At 40.7% G+C, this 20,254-nt stretch overlaps 2 protein-coding genes across 3 annotated transcripts in view; both read left to right on the plus strand.

The window, feature by feature from the left end:
* Positions 1-11,046, plus strand: part of LOC127533914 (CD276 antigen homolog) — a 244,219-nt gene extending 233,173 nt beyond the window's left edge. The window contains exon 7 of the transcript XR_007941801.1: positions 10,920-11,046. The gene's annotated coding sequence lies outside the window, so the exon portion shown is untranslated. The remainder of the gene's footprint in view (positions 1-10,919) is intronic.
* Positions 1-20,254, plus strand: part of LOC110958080 (solute carrier family 12 member 5-like) — a 191,205-nt gene that overhangs the window by 45,645 nt on the left and 125,306 nt on the right. The gene's annotated exons all lie outside the window — the stretch shown is intronic.

Below are 20,254 nucleotides of genomic sequence, written 5' to 3' on the forward strand. Positions count from 1 at the left end.
TGAATTTTAGCTTCAAATCTTTAAGGGCTGTGGCCAAAGCCGAGTCTAAAGATAACGGTTTATTGTACGCTGGTTGTTTCTGTCAGAATCGTCGCGCCTCTGTCGTCACTTAGTTACGCCCGCCTTCTGACTCTACACTTCATGGTGATTGGTCCGGCCAGTTTTAGGAGAATCCAGCCTTGAGCCTTATGGAGGGTAACTAGACCCACCCTGGCAGAGAATTAAATTCATTGCTGTGGGTTGTGTAGCGCGGCTAGGCTACCTTTCAGCCCCATTAGCTAACACAATGTAGCATTAGAACACACTAGTGATGGTTGCTGGAAATGTTCCTCTGTACCCCTATGGAGATATTCCATTAAACATTTCCAGCCAGAATGGTCATTTACCACATTAACAATGTCTAGACTGGATTTCTGATTCATTTAATGTTAGCTTCATTGGAAAAAAAAAACTGCTTGTCTTTCAAAAATAAAACATTTCTAAGTGACCCCAAACTTTTGAAAGGTAGCGTACTACTTACTACATTCTAATGTTTGATATTGTAAGTAGATTTTCAGGCTTTTTACCATTTACTCCCATTATTATTTCTGTTTGTAAGTCCTTTCTTCTATTTTTTTGGGTCAACACCATTCCTGAAACATTGGACTTATCCGGCCCCAGCGACAGTCCTTCAAGACATTTTTCCATAAAAGCAATCCTGGGGCGCGAGGTCATTTAATTTCCAATGAGTTCCTGATCCCCCATCAAATAAACGGCGCCGTCTCTGAGAACCGGGACCTGTTCATTACTGGCGGTTATGTTTCAGCCTCACAGAGCACTTAAAGAGACAATGAGGTGCTCCTTTCGCACGGTCCCCTGCTATTGCAACAGTTTTGTTTATTTCCCCATTCAAACCCATTTCCCCTCAAGGCAGAACGGTTAATATTTTATCAGACCCAAGAGGTGACATCATCTCCACATCCGTAAAAGCTCACAAACAATCTCTGGTAGACGTACTTGTGCTATTTCTGAGCCTCTGCAGAGCATCACCTGTTGTTGACTTGTTTTTCCTCTACTTTGCATTCAGATGGAAGCTACACGCGCTCCAGCACTTAAGATTAATAGAAGTATCTCGCGCACGCTCAGCTGATAAATAGCTGTAATTACCAAACTGGCTGCTGAAACAAGTGATATATTTTTTATTGAGAAAATGTTTCAGATCCAAAGCCTTGTTAGAAGAACACGCAGAATTGTCACCTTAATCTTTATTGATCTTGAATTACAATGCAAAGTACAAGCGAACTGCCGATTTTACACGAAGCTCACGGGACCATTAATCTATTGAGCATCCAACCAGATGGCATTGATTGACCCCCACCGCTCTGCTTGCATTATTTAGTTTTTGTAGAGATACTGGGGTGTCCTGATGTGACGGAACACGTATTATTTTTCACACAAAGTAATTGCATCGGGGAGACGGGACTCTCCCACGAGGAAGCAGGCGATGTGTTATCGCAAGACAAACTCTTCCAATCACATGCTTTCAAATGTAGGTAGTTAAGCAGAAGCTAGAGAGCCACTTATAAAAGAGGAAACGAACATTCCTGTTGGCTTGACCTCACCGCCATTATTGCTCCAGCATTTTTCTGTCTTTCCCACAGACGCATTCGTCTGCGTCTCTTATGCTTCATCCACACAGACAACCATGTATTTCAGTCTTCTGTGTCAAAAATGACCCGGTGAGATCGTTTTCTTGCAATATCTTTTGTAATGAAAAGTTTTTATTGTTGAATTTTCCAGCTATATCTCAAAAAACATGTTTTTTTGATCGAATTCTATTTAAAATTTTAAGTCGCCTTTTATACTTTTGAAGAAATTGTAATGTTCGTTTTGCTAGCCCAAGCTCTTTATCACTGATAATATGGTAGAAGAGGTGATGAAGCACACAAAGTTGGAGCGACGGAGAGCAGCAACAGCTGAAGGAAAGGGTGGAAAATTATCAACAAAGTGGATTTTGACATTCTTTTGTTGCCGTTCTTTGTAAAATTCTTCTGTTTTGATTATCAAAATGCTCAAAATGTGTTATAAAGTGAAAAATAAACATATTTCAAACATGAAGTCATTCTTATGTGGACAAAAATATCATACAAATGATGATTTTTAATCAAAATGGCATAAAAACTGATTCTTATACGGGTCATTTTTGATGCACTTATGGAAGAGTGTAGGGTCCAATCACTAGTGCATCTGAGGGGCAAAGTAAGTTTTGAATTTATGATGTTTTAAGAAAAAAACGAGCAAAAGCAAAATGCAGCTGCCATCCTTTTCCAGACATAGATACAGGTCACTGTTGAGTAAACGCCCTCTCAGACAGAATATGACACCAGTGGGCTCTGACACTTGTTTTTGGTGGATTCCATTGTGCAGCGATGGTTTGGTGCTGTGTCAAACAAAGAGCAATGAGCTTTGCACCGTTGTCAAATGCCAGGTTGACCAGTAGAAACACGGTATCCAGCCAGGCAGGGCAAAAAAACCGAGGAAAAGCCAATGATTGCGTCGATATTCCCTGAATCTTGGCACGGCTTTGTATTTGTAACGAGATCTTATGAAGATCTTGAAAAAACAAAGCAAGTTTTCAACATTTGGGTTTGAACCTCTTTATAGGCAGAGTGTCCCTAAAGTTTGGACACACAGGAAATCTCATTAACTATAATATTTTTGCCTCCACAGATTAAATATGGTTTTGTTGAAAGGAGAAAGAGTTAAACTGGTTCTTCTCAGCAGATGTGAAGGATGGACATATCAAAAACCCAGCCATAACTTTTGATATGTCCGTCCTTCACATCCACTGAGACGTACCAGAACAACTCTGTCTTCTTTCAACAAAGCCTTATTTAATCTGTGGAGGCAAAAAATATAATTAATGAAGTTTCCTATGTGTCCAGACTTTAGGGACGCCCTGTAAAGTGACTGGATTTACTAATCAGGAGGCTTTATACGTGTAGTTTGGGTTTCTGTGTTCCTCTTCAGTAGCTCTGCAGAACTATACACGTTTCTTAATTGAGGTAAAGAGATGTAATATTCATGCAGAATATTTTATTGACCTGTTGATGTAGTCCTACTAGTAGTTTTGAAGTCTCGTCCTCTGTGACTCTCCGTGCACGAAACCCTGCGGCGAAATCGTGTTCTGTGTGAAGAGACCATGAGGATGGATTTTTATCCTTTACATTACTGAAATGCCAGCAGGATTTAGAATGAAGTTTCACTTTGGTTCTCTGGATAATGAATAGGGGATTTGTATTCAGTAATATTTTTCTGGGTGATGTGGCAGAATTTTGTGATATTCCCTTAAAAAAGAAAGGGGAGAAAAACAGACCCAAGAATGAGAGCAAAATTAACGAATAGTGTATTCCGGTCAGTTTATTTTAATAAGTCAAAATTGCGGAGCGATGTTAAAATTCTGGTCTGAGAGAAAGGGCTGCAGTGAAGGCTAAAGTCAGTGACTATAAAAACCTTTGAGCCTAATTTGGGATTAGAAACCAGAAACAAAGCATCAAAGGTGTGAACTTAGTTTTTAATTACATCACACCCTTTCATGGTACAAAAACACCCTCCCAGTGACAGACGCTAACATAACAAGGTAAGGGCTTTTGGGACCGATGTGTTTTTCCTCTTAACACTTCCTCTATTACATCATCTTCTTTCTCTCCAGTTTCCTTGGTATTAGCTTCTTTTTAGCTGCTCCCCTCAGTCCCGTCTGTCCTCGTCTGTTGCACTCCCTCCCAGCCTGATGTCCTTTCTACCTTCCTAAACACTTCACATCCACTTACCTTCTCTTCGTTTGGCTCCATCACTTGCTCTGTCACCTCGGTCTGCTGCCTCAAACCTCAAACCGTCCCGCTGACTCAGCAGCTGGTTTTCTGAGGTGGTACCAGTTTGTGTGTCGAGCAGGAACAGGTGACGCCGCAGGGTGCAGGCTGACCTCACTGTCACTTTTACTCCAACTCACATCAAGCTTGTTTGAGAGGCTGCCTTTCTCCGTGAGGCTCCTTTGAAGCTTGTGTGAGCTCCACGGAAAAATGGAAAAAGCTAGCTTGAGGCAGGCGATCCTTAGGCTCAGATATATTCACAACATATACAACAAGAATCCAAGACGTCAACAAATGTGGTTTTCTGCTGTGCGCTCTGGTGTTGAAGGGAATAGACGCAGATAAAATGCTGCACTAATCAAGTTGTTGTTGTTGTTTCTGACCTTCCCTGAAAGTTTCATCCAAATCCCTTAGTCTGTTTTTAAATAAAGTTCAAACTTTAACTTCAAGCTTTATTTATTTGTGTAGGACTTTTCATGCAGAACAACACAAAGTGCTTCACGAGACAGACAGACAAACGTACGCCGATTGTCACATAACTCTGCTTCATTCCTTGGCGGAGTAATAATTAAGCATTCTATTGATTATTCTGGTGATTAATCAAGTTATCATCTGTCTCCATTTTGCATTCCAAGCTTTGCATGCATGTTACAGCATCAAAAGTGGAAGCGAGCGCACCGTGCAGCAGAAATAACCGGCCGTTATTTCTGTCCATCCCCGCTGTATCCTGCATATACATTTAGTATAGTAAATAGCGGGTAAAACGAAGCCTCGAGGCAGAGGATTTCCCAGTGTTTCCCAGCACCAGCAGAGCATTGTGCTCTAATGAAATGACCAGTGTGATTCACTTCATCTGTAAGTGCTTTTAATGCTGTGGCTGATCAGTGTACAATTCACAACTCAAGCATACAAATGATAAGATGTAGAAGCATATTTTCTGTCTGGCTTGACTTCCCTCTGTCATTTACCGAACCCTCTGAGATGTAGCAGCTGATAGTGTTATCAGCAATGCTCTTTTGACACATGACACACACACACACACACACACACACACACACACACACACACACACACACACACACACACACACACACACACACACAGATAATGCAGTGTGACAGAGTAAGTGCTCACAAGCAAGGCAGGGAGTGATTGGTTTCCCCCCCTGAGTATCAGAGTCAAATGTAAAACAAAGTGGCATAACATTCATATTACAGTTACATTATCTTCACCTCCTCTCATTAAACATTCATCCTCTCTGAATATTTCATATGTTGTGAAATTTTGTTGATGCACCAACCTTCCATGAATAATGAATCCGTCCTCAATTATACCGAGTTATAATGTTTTGAAAGATATCAACCGCAGGACCGTGCAGCCATTACAGCTACCAGCGGCGGTACGGGAACTTCTAGAAATGTTTGAAACTTTTTGGGCTGGGTGTGCATCAGAGTACATATAGATAAACAACACCAGACCAGGATGCATGTGCCGGTTTTGTTTTTCCACTCTGTCAAATGCAGCGGTTTAGGGGAGCAGAATATCAATGAGAAAAATGATCAGTTTTTCAGTGTTAATGAAGAAATTCCTCAGTCTCTATCTTCATTTTGCAAGGAAGAAAACTAAACATTTGATCCACAATATTTCAGAAATATACTGATATAGATTGAGATGCTCTGCAAACAACAATGTATGCAGATAAACAAACCAGCTGCACTGGAAGCATAACCTCCTTGACAGAGATAACTTGCACATTTCGGCTTAAGGGACGATGCCTAATGATCAACGGTAAACTGAAGCTGTTGAGTGCCTCTTAATACGTCGAAGCCCGGCTTGGCTACGGCACAGAGCTCATTAGTGTGCACACCACAGGGGAGATCTGAATCATCGACATGGGAGTACCAATGAAATCCCCCTTAAAGAATCCTCACATTTCTGCTCGCTGTTTTCACTCGGAGCCTCCTGTCGTCGCTCCAAACAAGTTCTCGGCTGGAAAAAGGCAGCCACGTCAAACTGCTTTGGCACTTCACTTAATGCAAAGCCTGAAGTTTGCCTGCAGCAAGTAATTGGTGAATAACTGGTGTGTTTGTTGATGTGAGAATCAGAAGCATTCCGAGTCCGGGATGTCAGATTTTCACAATAAAGTTGATGCCAGTCACTACGCAGGGGTATTTAATACATGCCTTTAGTGAGTAATGCTTAACCCTTTAAACTGCAGTCAATTCCAGCCATTTTCAGTACAAAAAATCGCTAATATTCTATTTTTAAATTTAAAAAAATGACGAAAAATACAGGGAATATTGGACGCGCATCGCGAGGTGCATTTCCTTGAAAACGACCGATTCGTGGATTTTATACCGACTTCAGGACATGTTTTGGACAAAATAGTTTACTGGCTTGTGTCGTCTGGATGTAAAAGGTTGGATTATGGCCGTTTTTTGTGGAATCTTTTTTTCTGTGTGTAATAATGAACCCGGAAATGTGAGTCGCGCTGTGTGCGTTGAAGCCGTGTACAGAGAACGGATGGATGGATATTCGTTTTTGTCGGACAAATGTGTTTTTCTCACCCGCTGTGGTAATCACATCTGAAAGTGGTTTATACCGGCGGATTCATGAGAATCTAAGCTTTCCATCGGTGTATAGTGTTTGTATAATCGCGTTTGGAGCCGTCGGACATTCTTGAAATTCCTATGCAAATTAGTAGGTGTACCGCCGGCGGTACACTGAAATTTAAGGGGTTTAAGATAATGAGATAATTTACCATTAATGAATCGTAAACAAATGATTATTCTTCGTCTAAGTATTAATCACTGATTGGAGTTCAGCTGAATCTGTAACACCAGTCTTACTTTTGGCCGTAAAATATTTGCATGTCCTGTTAATCAAAATTAGATTAGTCAGTTGACTCGTTGACTGACAGAAAAAATAACAGACTATGTTGATAAATGGTCAATTGTTTGAGTTTTTCTAACAAAAATGTCAAATGTTTGACGTGTGGTGCTTTTCTTGTCTCACAGCGTTATATTCTTGATCAAACAAAGGCTGCTTGATGACGTTAATTTGGGCTTGATATCAGCCAACAAATAATCAATTCATTGAGAAATGATCTTCAAATGAATTGACAATGAAAATAACTGTCAGTTAAAGTCCTACATGATATTTATGCACGTTTAATTTTAAACACAAAAGACAAGGAGGTAAAACTCCCAGAATGTTTTCAGTCCTGTGATGTTGGGCTCTGTGACCGACATAAAGTTGAATGTAAGGCACTGATGATGAATGTGGTGTGCAGGTGCCAGCCTCAGTCACCGTGCCAGTTCACTTCTCCAGCCAGCAGACAGCCTTTTGAGCCAGATGATGGCGTCCCAAGATACAGCGCTGTTTTACTTTCTGTTTTCTTATCTCGAAATCTTCACTCTAAATTACAAAGTCAGGGGAGTAGAACCGGAGAAATTCTTTCTCCTCAGTTCTGGATGTCCAATAACTCTCAGGCGAGTGGGTACGATGCGCTCGAGACGGACCCTCTGTGTGTGTGTGTCAGCGAGGCTCTTCCAAAGACGCCAGAGCCAATCAACAGCAGGGAATTTAGTGCCTCTCTGCTTCCTGCTCCAGTGGGCAGAAAGGATTATAGCATTTAGATTCAGAAGCAGACATTCTCTCACTTGGAGTTGACTGGTCAGCCTGTGAAAACGTGAGCATCGCTATATCACAACATGCTGCTGCCTTTTTCCTTTAATTTCAGTAAGCTGGACTCACACATTTCCTTAGTGTCTGGCTGCTGTGTGCGATCCGCCGCTCACTTAGCAGTCATATTGACAGTTGTTGCTGTGAGTGTGCTGGTCTCAGAAAATGTAACAAAACCCCATTCTGCATGTACAGCCTCATGCTGCACAGATAAAATAGTAATGACGGATGAGGGAGCAAAGTTTTTTGTTGAATCACACGGTTTAATCTCCTGCAGCTGACAGAAACTGCATTAATGTTTTGAGTTTAGTTCCTAAGAAGAAAAGTGACTGCACCAAGCATTGTGTGTGTGCACTAACAGCTAACCAGTGTTTACCTCTGAGCCTTTTGGGTCATAATGAAGACTTGGCTGTTTCTCTGCATTTGAGAAATGATTGTTGCACATTTTAACAGATCACACTGTCCTTTGTTTGTTCATTTTTTTGTATTTTTACAGGAAACGTAAAATCACTTATGCTCATGAGGAACAGCACTTTCTATGTTTTGTTCAACCAAGCAGACCAAAATTATCCTCTGTGACATGCAACAGTCAGTTTTCTTTTACACTTAACTTATTAATATTTAAAACTGTGAGCCCGGTAACTCTTTCATGCACTAATTTGTATACAATAAGGTCATATTATTCCAGAAACCTGAGCCTAACCTGGGTTGAGTCATGCTGACAGTCATTACTCAGAGTGCATGTCCAACACTGCAAAGGTGAGGTGATGATCTGTCAGTGTGAGTCTTGCTTCAGTTGAATCCAGTGGCATGCTGTAACCTGAAATGATCTACCTCTTTATACAGTCGTAATTCCATCAGCCACGGGCCGAGATGTAATCTTATTATCTGTTGTTAACAGAGTTGGGGTTGGAGGGGCCTTGGTAGCGATGAGGATCTCCACAGGGCAGATTACCTCTGAATTATCCACTCAGAATAGGACATTATCACCTATCACAAGCCAGAGGTGTCAATTGATCCAATCAGATTGCCCCTCTAGTGATGCGGGCCACTCCCATTGGCAGTTAATTATAGAGGAGAGGAGACACTTTACCTCAGTGGGTACAGCCTGTTGTTCCACAGCAGAACCATGTCTTTCTTGAGCTTCTGGTTAAAGGGTGTATTTTAGCCACAGCAGGACAAATAGTCAAGAAGTAATCTACAAAATGTTTTGCTGGGCTTCAGAGTGCGGGATTACAGCTGATCTGCATTGGCCTAGCACTTGGCTTCTTATCCAGTGTTGTGACCATAAAAAAGGCCGCTCATTATTGATGCACAACACAGAATAAATGTCAAAGGATTTGTGTTTCAGTTATGAATAAAGAATTACTCCATACTTGACCATCTTTTAAATGCAGATATAGTCTCTGCTATTGTAGTTTAGACATTTAAATGCTTTACTTTTACACTGAAGAGTTTTCAGTAGCAGAAAATGGTGATGTTTTTCTCTGGTAATTTACTATTGCAGCAGTGTGTAGAAGTTAAAAAAATCTCCACAAATAGCAAGAAAATGTGACATTAATGTGATATGAAAGCATAGGAGTTGAGTCCAACATGGCTGCTGCTGCTCCCCATGGTCATCTTGGGTCTGCTTGTCAACTTGCTCTTTCTTCTGCTCTCTTTGAATCCACATGGACAGACTTATGAATGCTGGGTAAAAGTAACGCTCTACAAAGGGCTGTTTCAGTCTCGGCGCACTCACTGTAAACACAGACACGACACCGTGTTAATCTGACCAGCATCAGCGACCATTTTCATCAGCCTCATCTCCGCCCATGAAGGAGGACTGTCGGGTATGTCTGTCGTACCACATACCACCTATTCAGCTGCAGACAATTTTCTGCAAGCAGTTTCAAATGTGCCGAGTACCTGTCAAGTACTCAACGTCATGCACCAACGTGATCACGCTGGTCGTCAAAGGTCTGTAGATTGATGGTTAAAATAGCTCATGTGACTGTTACCGGCCTAAACACAGAACACGGTGTACTCTAACTACCCATTCAACATTCAACGCCTGACTGCCCTTCTTCCTCGACTACAGCTGAGTATTTTTGCTGGAAATGTCAGTGTAGTGCCGAGTAGCCTATAGGTGCACTGTAGCGGAACGGACAGAAATAGAAACAAAGGTCAATGTGGCGTACAACTGACATCAGTTTGCGTAAAGTGGGAACTCTAATGAGGTGACATTTCATGAAGAATTCATATCTTTGAGTCCGACCACTGAGCCGTGGCTTTCAGCACAAAAAACACAAGACTGAAGGGATGTGAAGGACAAGTTTCTGCGATACGTCTTAAACTAGGCGAACAAAGTGGTATAGACTTTTACGTGCATTCTAGTTTTGCTTACAGTGAGATAAGTGAAATTGGAGATTAATCTGTGGCATGTTGCATTAGGTCACAAAACGTTGTTGACCTGTTTGTGCGCGCCCCATAAGTTTGTACAGCTGCACAGAATCAGAGCAGATAAACGATGCTCTTTTTAAAGCTCACTAGATGTTGACCTCATATCCCATGACCCTTTTATCAGAACTAGTGCGTTACAAACCAGGCAGAGATCACACCTGGCTGCTAAACATGCACAGCCAGATACTCATATACTTTATGACTCTAACAGGAACCATTTATAGCGTGGCATTTGCTTCAGTAGTTTTCCTCACTTTGGTATGACAGTTACTGTCAGAAATCTCTTATGTTGATGTGTGCCCCTCCCAAAACAGAACATCCACAGCATGGTCTTCACCCAGGACGTAATTATTATCTATCAGCATACTAGCAGGGTTAGTGGTAGAAGCTGGACAGGCACTTTGCCAGTTTTCTGAAACAGGTACAGCAACAAAGACAGTAAAGATGCTGGTTGATATCCGTCCATCCACTATCTATACACCACTTAATCCTCAGGGTCGTGGGGGTTGTAGTCTATCCCAGTTGACTTGGGGTGAAGACAGGAGACACCCTGGACAGATCATCAGTCTATCACTACACACAGAGACAATCACTCACATTCACACGTATGGACAATTCAGAATTACCAGTTAACCTGAGCATGCTTTTGGACTGTGGGAGGAAGCCGGAGAACCCAGAGAAAACCCACGAATACACAGAGAGAACATGCAGAAAGATCCCGGGGAGGCCGGGACATGAACCAGGGACCTTCTAGCTGCAAGAAAAAGTGCTAACCACCAATCCACTGTGCAGCCCCTGGTTGATATCGAACAACCCGCAAAAAGCAACCTTGGTTATAGAAAGTTGCTCACTATTTTGGGGGCGGCATGGCTCAGTGGGTAGAGTGGCCGTCTTGTAACTGGAAGGTTGCCGGTTCGATCCTTGGCCCGTCGTGCTCATGTTGAGGTGTCCCTGAGCAAGACACCTAACCCCTAATTGCTCCTGATGGGTCGTGGTTAGCGCCTTGCATGGCAGCTCCCGCCATCAGTGTGTGAATGGGTAAATGTGACATATCATCATGTAAAGCGCTTTGGATAAAAGCGCTATATAAATACAACCATTTATTTTGTTCTTTACATTACATGACACTGCCATTGCCATTAAATGCCATAATTTGTGGTGCAAGTAGAAGGAGTACCTTAAAGCCGTGTGCAGTTCTTGTTCTGAAGTCAAGCAGCTTCTAATGTTGTTGGGGCTAAACTGTTCACCAGAAGTTGCAACATTAGCATTTACATGCTTTGACCAACAAAAGGCTGGCATGCACTTTAACTTTAGCGCTGTTTAAGAGCTTATTTTGCTGTGAATGGCTTATGGGGTTAATTAGAGCAGCTCTGACTCGCCGTACAGTAAATGTGCATGTCATGAGGAAACTTTTCTTTCCTTTGAGCTGAAAATAGCAGCTGGGTTGGGAAGCTGAAAATTGGGATTTGGGTGCTCTGACCATATCTCGCTCATTAATTCAGTGATGATATGAAAAATTAATGCAGTTTAATCCCCACCTTTAATTACAGAAAATTCAGCCTGTTTTGTTTTTGTTGTTGAGCTTCATAAAAACATCCTGAAATGAGTTGCTGTTTCCTATAAGGCATGCTCTGTAACGCACAACTTTATGGCTTCATTCCATTTCGGCCATGCCAGTCAGCCAGTATGCACATTAGCACAGACCTGGCACTGGGATACCTTAATGGAACTCGGCCATTATTACGTTACACCTGTTTGACAAGTCAAAATCTCTGCCAAGGTCGGTTGATGATCTTTTGCGAATGTACATAGTCTCTACCATGCTTGATCAGGACCGATTAAATGCAGACAAAGCCGCCCTGAAAAGACTGAGGTGGTTCTACCTGCTGCATAACGGGAATAAGCAGTGGAGATGAACAAACAAAACTTCCCATCTTATTTACATGGCATCACGTTTGTTCTCAAAGTAAAAACCTCTGCATCTCAAAGATCTTAAGGTTAAATATAGGAACGGTGTTTATTTCTATAAGCTATGAGCCAGACTACAAGACATGCATCAGCTTGGAGGTTTTAGCTTTCCGTTTAATTCTTTTTTGCTTGCTTTGTGTGCGAGTGTGTGTGTGTTAGTGTAAAATTAATATCGACCACAGTTGAAGGCTATAAAAATCTTAAAGCCCACACACCTATAACCCTTTCAAACCTTTCTACTTTGGTACTGCAGGCAGAGCATTGTTATATGTTACACAACAGAACCAAATTCTCATGCATTTTCCAGAACATTTCTACTTTCTAGGTTTTATTTTTCATTCCTTGCGGAGCAAATCGGCGGCTGAAACGCATCAGGGGTTGTTTAGAAAAAAAAGAGGGGGAGATTGTTCCAGTTGTTAAAATTTCTTTTTATGCATGTTGTTGTTTTTTTAAAACGCACATTCACTGCATTTAATTTCCACAAATTTACCAGATACAGCTGCCAGCTCCTTGCTAAAGATAATCCCTCTGATCATGTTTCTGTGCAGACTGAACCAAACATTGATTTGTGTTACGCCGGATAAATCGCCCCCTTCCATCTCAGTCAAGTGTCTCCTCTCTGACGTAAACAGATGTTCTGTGCTCTAAAGCAGCTTACATGAGCAGCCCACAAAAACCTTCAGCATGTTGCTCCGAGGAAGGAACTGCCGACAGTACCCTGGTGTTCCTGACATGATGTACCGGCTTATTGGTGCACTGTCTGACAGCTGTTTAAGTGGATCTTAAACTGCTAAAATATCGTTTTGTTACACACCTGTATGATTACATGTACAGGTATAGATGGTAGCAAATACAGGTCTATGCCATCCCAAATTTGTGTACATAGCTGTGTCTGTACACAGCTCATTGTGGGAAGGCCAGAAGATGGAGCGCCATGCAGAGAAATGAGCCCTCATTACTTTCTGCTCTCATTCAGCCTAATGCTTCCCGCTCCTCTTCGTCTTCTCCACTCACTTTATTTTCCTCTCTCCGTTGCTCCATCTCTTTTCTTTGGAGAAAATTAAACTGGGTCATATCTTGCTTCCTCCTGCTGCTCCTCCTCCTCCTCCTCGGTGGCTTAAATGGAATCAAAAAGAGAAAAAATAAAAAAGGAGGGTGAGTTATTGCAGTGCTGGTGGATCTATGGAGTACCGACGTATGGCTGGCACAGTGCAGCCGCGGTGCTCTGTGGACCTAATGCGAAAGCACTTCAAACATATCTCTGCCCTCTCTCTCTCAGCATCTTATCCACTATACTGTGAGCCTTTCTCTCTCTTCTGTACAGGAGCATCTCACAGCCGCTTTTCTTCCTGCTATGTCTTTATCTAGCATTTCAGGGGTTTCAGCGTGGACTCCCTGCCGCCTCAGCTCAATAGTCCTGTCAGCTTCACCTTTTTAATGTGGGAAGATGTCAGAGTCTGCTTTCGCTCATACACACTCGCACAACCACTGATAAGCTTCACACACACGCCATAGTATCTTCAACAAATGTGGAATCTGGATAACAATACTGACACATTGCTGCACATTAGAATGACGATGATGTAGCGTGTTACAGCTCAACCGGTGCTAAAACTGATCATGATACTGTACAGGGTGTCCCTAAAGTCTAGACACAGGAAATCTCATTAACTGATTATTTTGTAATGTTTTCTCTTGTTTTTGTTGGTTTTTTTTTCTGGTTTTTGTCATTTTTTTCTCCTTTTTGTAATATTTTGTCTTAATTTTGTTGTTTTGTGTTTTTTTTTTTGTGTCTGACTTGTCATTTTCGTGTTTTTGTTGTTTTGTTTCTTGATTTTGGTATTATTTGTTTCAAATGTGTCATTTATGTAATTTTTGGTCTTGTTTTTGTTGTTTGTTCATTTTTTTTGTCAATTTGCAACATTTTTTTGTCTAATTTTTCCTCTTTTTGTTTTGTTTCCTGTCATTTGTCTATTTTTTGGCATTATGTTTCTTTTTGTTGTTTTGTGTCTCATTTTTGTAATTTGTCTTTTGTTGTTTTGTGGTTTTTTTTTGTGTCTGACTTGTCATTTTCATGTTTTTGTTGTTTTGTTTCTTGATTTTGGTATTATTTGTTTCAAATGTGTCATTTATTTAATTTTTGGTCTTGTTTTTGTTGTTTGTTCATTTTTTTGTCAATTTGCAACATTTTTTTGTCTAATTTTTCCTCTTTTTGTTTTGTTTCCTGTCATTTGTCTATTTTTTGGCATTATGTTTCTTTTTGTTGTTTTGTGTCTCATTTTTGTAATTTGTCTTTTGTTGTTTTGTTTTTTTTGTCTGACTTGTCATTCTCATATTTTTGTTTTGTTTCTTGTTTTTGATATTTGTTTCAAATGTGTCATTTATGTAATTTTTGCCCTTGTTTTTTGTTCATTTTTTGTCGCTTTGCAACTTGTCTAATTTTTCCTCTTTTTGTTTTATTTCCTGTTATGTTTCTATTTTTTGGCATTATGTTTCTTTTTTTTGTTGTGTGTCTCATTTTCGTAATATTTTGTCTTATTTTTGTCATTGTGTTTCTGGTTTTTGACATTTTTTTGTGTCTCATTTTTGTAATTTGTCTTTTGTTGTTTTGTGTTTTTTTGTGTCTGACTTGTCATTGTCTCATATTTTTGTTGTTTTGTTTCTTGTTTTTGGTATTTGTTTCAAATGTGTCATTTATGTAATTTTTGGTCTTGTTTTTGGTTTTTGTTCATTTTTTTTGTCGCTTTGCAACATTTTTTGTCTAATTTTTCCTCTTTTTGTTTTGTTTCCTGTCATTTGTCTATTTTTTTGGCATTTTGTTTCTTGCTTTTGTTGTTTTGTGTCTCATTTTTGTAATATTTTGTCTTATTTTTGTCATTGTGTTTCTGGTTTTTGCCTTTTTTTGTCTCATTTTTGTAATTTCTTTTGTTTTGTGTTTTTTTGTGTCTGACTTGTCATTGTCTCATATTTTTGTTGTTTTGTTTCTTGTTTTTGGTATTATTTGTTTCAAATGTGTCATTTATGTAATTTTTGGTCTTGTTTTTGTTTTTTGTTCATTTTTTTGCCGCTTTGCAACATTTTTTTGTCTAATTTTTCCTCTTTTTTGTTTCCTGTCATTTGTCTATTTTTTTGGCATTTTGTTTTTCGCTTTTGTTGTTTTGTGTCTCATTTTTGTAATATTTTGGCTTGTTTTTGTTGTAAAATACTATATCAATCAGTTCCTGATACCTGTGACTAAATATTGTGTTCCTTTGTTAACACTCTGTGATCTGGAAGTTGTACTGTTTAAATGATAAACTGAGGCATAATGTTGTTAAAATTGAATTTATTTTTCTTGAGAAATTTGAGTTTGTACATGATGTTCTGTAAAAAGATAATTACTTAAATGTGAACATTTTTGCACTAATACAAAGGAATATTTCATAATTGTTATTTTTAGGTTGTTAACTGGTCCCACTAGAGATCAAATTATGATGAACATGGCCCCTGATCTAAAATGGATTTGACACCCCTGGTCTAGACAAATGATCAGAGATAGCAACCCATCTCAGTGTTTAATATAAAGCTGTGTGTGTAAGTGGGCTAGGAAGGAACGAACACCAGAAGTGATCATCAGTATTCTGACTTCAAACTTACTTGAAGACTTAAACACCATGCAGACAGTTTCAGGACTGCAGGGTGGAGTTGCAGACACAAAAACTCTCTAATTCATCTACTTTTCACACTTGTGGTGATCTAAATTCCTCTCGTGCTGCACTGATGGTTCTTGAAGCAGCTGGAATAGAGTTCAGTGCAGCTACAGGCAACACTCTTACACACAGACGTTATTTAATTCAGCTTTTCATCTTTAGACCGGTTGGAATTTTTCAACTGTTCACTAATATTCTAATATGTTTGTTTGTATTTATAATAAATTTCCCTTTTACGTTTCATTTCTTAAGCATTAGGAAATTCCACTTAGCCAAACATAAAACTATTTCTTAGCTTAAATGAGACAAAATTGAGGTTAAAGCAGAGACAGGTGGTCTGTGTGGTTTGTCACGGGTTGATTGACTCGTCAGCCATATTTATTTTCACATTATTGTCAATCTCTTGAACCAACAAACTGGTCCAGACCTTGATTATGTGCTATTTTAGGTGCAAGAGCTCGGAATAAACTATTTAAAACTGGGGGTCGACGGATTATCGTTCTGACATATTATCAAGTCAGATATTTAGCATTTTGTCAATCATCAGTATCGGACATTTTTTAAAACCTCTTCCTAATAAAATACATTTAACTGAAAATTTGCTGTTTTGACTCTTGGCCTCTCTCTGTAATCTCTTGAGCAGCGTCCCACCCACACCACCATCTAATTGGTTAAAGATAACTGCTAATCAACACTGAAGGAAACATGTTCCCGTTAAGTTGACAATAACTGAAGTTTTTATGTTGGGGTTTGTGCTGCACTAAAATCTGACACCAGGATAATGGTACTTCTTTGATTGGTGCATTAACAATTTCTGTAAACGATATCAAGCAGCAGGATTAGAATCCAGAAGAAACACTTGTAGGTGTTTCAAACCCTTCTGTAAGACAGTAATTGTAGTTACAAGTCCCTGGTGTATTTTAATGTTGCTTTTTTTGCTGTTACTTTACTCAAGCTGACTCTATTTCTAGTCTGTTACAATTCAACATCCATCAGTTTTATCAATCAACACTTTCTGCTTTCGCCTTCTTTAGAATTAAAGGCAGAATTATTTGAAATATTATCTAAGATTCATTCAAAATTCCTAAATCAACTTCAGCATTCAGTGTGCCTAGATGCAAATAATATTTGCATATATTTCATTTTTGATATTAAGTAAACATCTGTGCACATCAACAAACATGCAAGGAATTATCTTTAATGCACTCAGCATGTAGGGAGTCTTGACAACCTCAGTGTTTTTCAGTTGGCTTCTGAGAGCCAGCGGCTGCAGTGGAAGGATTAGGCGATTAGAAAGACAACGCTGTGAGATTGGCCAGCAGGCCTCATCAGATAAAAGCTGTTTAGAGCCAACAAAAGCCCGGCTCTGCGGTGTCGGAACATCACCGGACCGCTTTGATCTCCTCCTCCTTCCTGCCGAGGCTACGAGAATCTCCCTTTGCATCTTCAGATGTCTGTCTCCCAATCAAAGCCTTGTCAGATGCGGGGGCTCGCTCCTCATGACCGCCCCGGCTATTCTCAGATTAATTACTTGACAACCCCTCTGAGGGCAAAGAGGTTCTGCAAGCCCTGCAGGTTTGAACCTTTAACAAGTCTCTGACACTGTGCACATGTAGACTCTCTGCTCCCAACAACACATTATATGACGATACCCCATCAGGTTGAGCTAACAAGGCCGGGGAGGATGGGTGGGAGGAGGTACGGTTTAGGTAATTGTGCTGAATTGATTTCTGCCCTTCGCTTTTATGTTTTCCTGCTCATATTTGATAATGACGGCCAGGGTCATTTTTTCATTTCGCTGAATCCACCTCTCGCAGGGGACAGAGCTATGATTAGATTTGTTTGTGAAGGACAAATTTAAGAAAAGGGGGTCGATTCAATAAAGGGAGTCTACGCAGTGGGTGTAAACTTTTTATTCAATTGGGCAGCACAAGGTAAACTGATGGACAGGAGTGAATGGAATTTGCACCGCCTCTCGTGAATAACACCCGTCCACATTCTGCGAATTAGCTATCAGATAAATTGAAACGGTTACCATGTGATTTTCTTCAGTCCAGCAACAGCAATTTCATACTAAAGTGATAACCATCCTGTTGTGTTTGTGCATACAAGTATGTTTGTGTTTGTTCTGTTGGAGGATGTGTTAGGCAGCTCTTTGAACAGTCTCATCAGATATACAATTGAGAGAGACAGAATAAGACACACGGGGAACGTAGTCGAGCTGAAATAGTCATTTGAGTATTGTCCTGACAAACTGCATTCTCAGTGTTTCACCTGCAACAACACACAAGTCCTACACTATGTTTATGGGAGTCATTTAATGTTTGCATATTTCAGTCCCAAAAAGGCTCAGACAGAAAATGCATTATTTATCCCAATGCAACTTCAGTTAAGGCACTTTTCTACTACTCTGCTCGACTTCGCTTGGTTTGGGTCGTTTTCCATTACAATTGAGTGCCAACTCATCGCGGGTGGAGCCGTCACTCTGCCGTCACTGTTGAGCTTTTTCAGCTTCTCCCGACACTGCTTCATCGTCCTACTGCATCCGTGGACAGCCATCCGCTCGGAGACCTCCTCATAACCTTTCTCCGTCCAGCTCCCTCTGTATTCTTTGATCTGCAAAGAGGTCAAGACAGAAACGTCTCGACCTCTTCATTCACCCACGGCACAGGTCTGGTTGCCATATTCAAATTTTGCCAAGTTCCGTGAAGAGAGATGCACAAGTTGCTGTTGCCAGTTTTTTTTTTTGTTTTTTTTTTAAATGCCGGGTTTGGTTTTCGTGAAGGAGTCACTCTCGTGTGTCGTCACTTCCTGTCCAATGAGTGACCTGCACTCTGTAGACGTCACATTATCGGTTAGGCTCAGCTCGCTTGGAACCCCGGCCAAGTAGGTACTGAAATAGTACCTGGTACCGAGTAGGTGCTAGTGGAAAAGCGCTATTAGAGGGCTGCGCAGTGGATCAGTGGTTAGCACTGTCGCATTGCAGTACGAAGATCCTGGGTCACATCCCAGCCTGTGTATGGAATCTTTCTGCATGGAGTCTCCATGTTCTCCTGTGCATGCGTGGGTTTTCTCCAGGTTCTCCAGCTTCCTAGCAGTCCAAAAACATGCTGAGGTTAATTGGCAATTCTAAATTGTCCGTAGGTGTGAGTGTGATTGTTTGTCTTTATATGTAGCCCTGTGATAAACTGATGACCTGTCCAGGTGTCCCCTGTCTTCACCCTAAGTCAGCTGGGATAGACTCCAACCCCTACGACCCTAATGAGGATTAAGCGGTGTATCGATAAATGGATGGACGAATATCAACCAGCATCCTTACCGTCTTTGTTGCTGTACCTGTTTCATAAAACTGGCAAATTGTCTGTCCAGCTTCTGCCACTAACCCTGCTAGTATGCTGATAGATAATTACGTCCTCGGTGGGATAGCTGGGATAGACTTCAGCCCCCCTTTGACCCTAATGAGGATTAAGCGGTGTGTAGATAATGGATGGATGGATGGGCTTCAGTTAGACTTAGTTCAGTCATCATTTGATAAAGACTTGACTTTGGCTGATCTTCTGTATGACTGAAAATATCTAAATCAGCTGAATGTCGTGTTTATGTGAAGGAAACGGCAACCTGTTGCCCACGTCAGCCTTTAATGTGTCGAGCACTAATGCCGACTGAGCCTTTTCTGGCCGAGATTTTTGAGAGATAAAGAAAGTCTGTCTGTTGCATTATTTAATTGCCTTTTCTCCCTCAGAATATTTTTTAATTTCAGACACTGAGGGAATTCAAAGACAATATTACGGATGCTGTTTCATTTCAAAACTTCTGATGCCTCTTCTAGGCGCACATTTGGAACGCAGCAGCAAAGAACCATGTTTCAGGCTTCCTGAGAATTTCCTCTGTTAGTTCTGTCTTTGTGCCTTTTGTTATGTTGCCAACTGAAGTTCAAGCTCATGCTCAGCGCTTTTGATTTTTAGCTGCCAGATGACATAAAATGCTGCATGCCCTTGTCAACGTCTGGAGATGCTCTGACAGACCATAATGATCTGGCAGGAGTCAGACGCTAGACGAAGCGTTGCTACTGGTACAGCAGGTTGGAGCTGGTCGTCTTCTGGCTTTATCTCGTCCTGTAACAACCAAAGCAGCTTGAGCAGTGCACCGTCATGCATGAATATGAAATGTTTAGCAGTTAAAGGGTTTAGTGGAAACACTCAGGAACAGAGTTGTGCTGTGAGGGGATTTTATTATACATTGGGACATTGTGACCGTCACGTGACACAGACCACACATAAATGCATTGTTACCAATATAAAGTCATCGGAAAAGGAGTGCGAGGTCTACAGTACAACACAATACAGTGGCTTAGCAAGAAGAACTTTTGGTATACACATGGTTCTAGTGCCCATGCTCTTTGGAAGAATGAAGAAAGCAAACAGAAGAAAACGTCATTGTGGTTCTGTACGTATCGCTGATGAAAACCCCCGTCCAGAACACATTAATGCAAATGAAGAGTCGCTCCGTCTAATCTAATGATGCAAGGTTTGGTTTTGAACCACTGAAGCAACCAGTAAAGGCTTCACAATGTTGCCACACATGGCACATAATCCCTTGCAAAACCACAATTCATCAGTTGTT

Source organism: Acanthochromis polyacanthus, chromosome 5 (assembly GCF_021347895.1).
Source record: "Acanthochromis polyacanthus isolate Apoly-LR-REF ecotype Palm Island chromosome 5, KAUST_Apoly_ChrSc, whole genome shotgun sequence".
Taxonomy (NCBI): domain Eukaryota; kingdom Metazoa; phylum Chordata; class Actinopteri; family Pomacentridae; genus Acanthochromis; species Acanthochromis polyacanthus.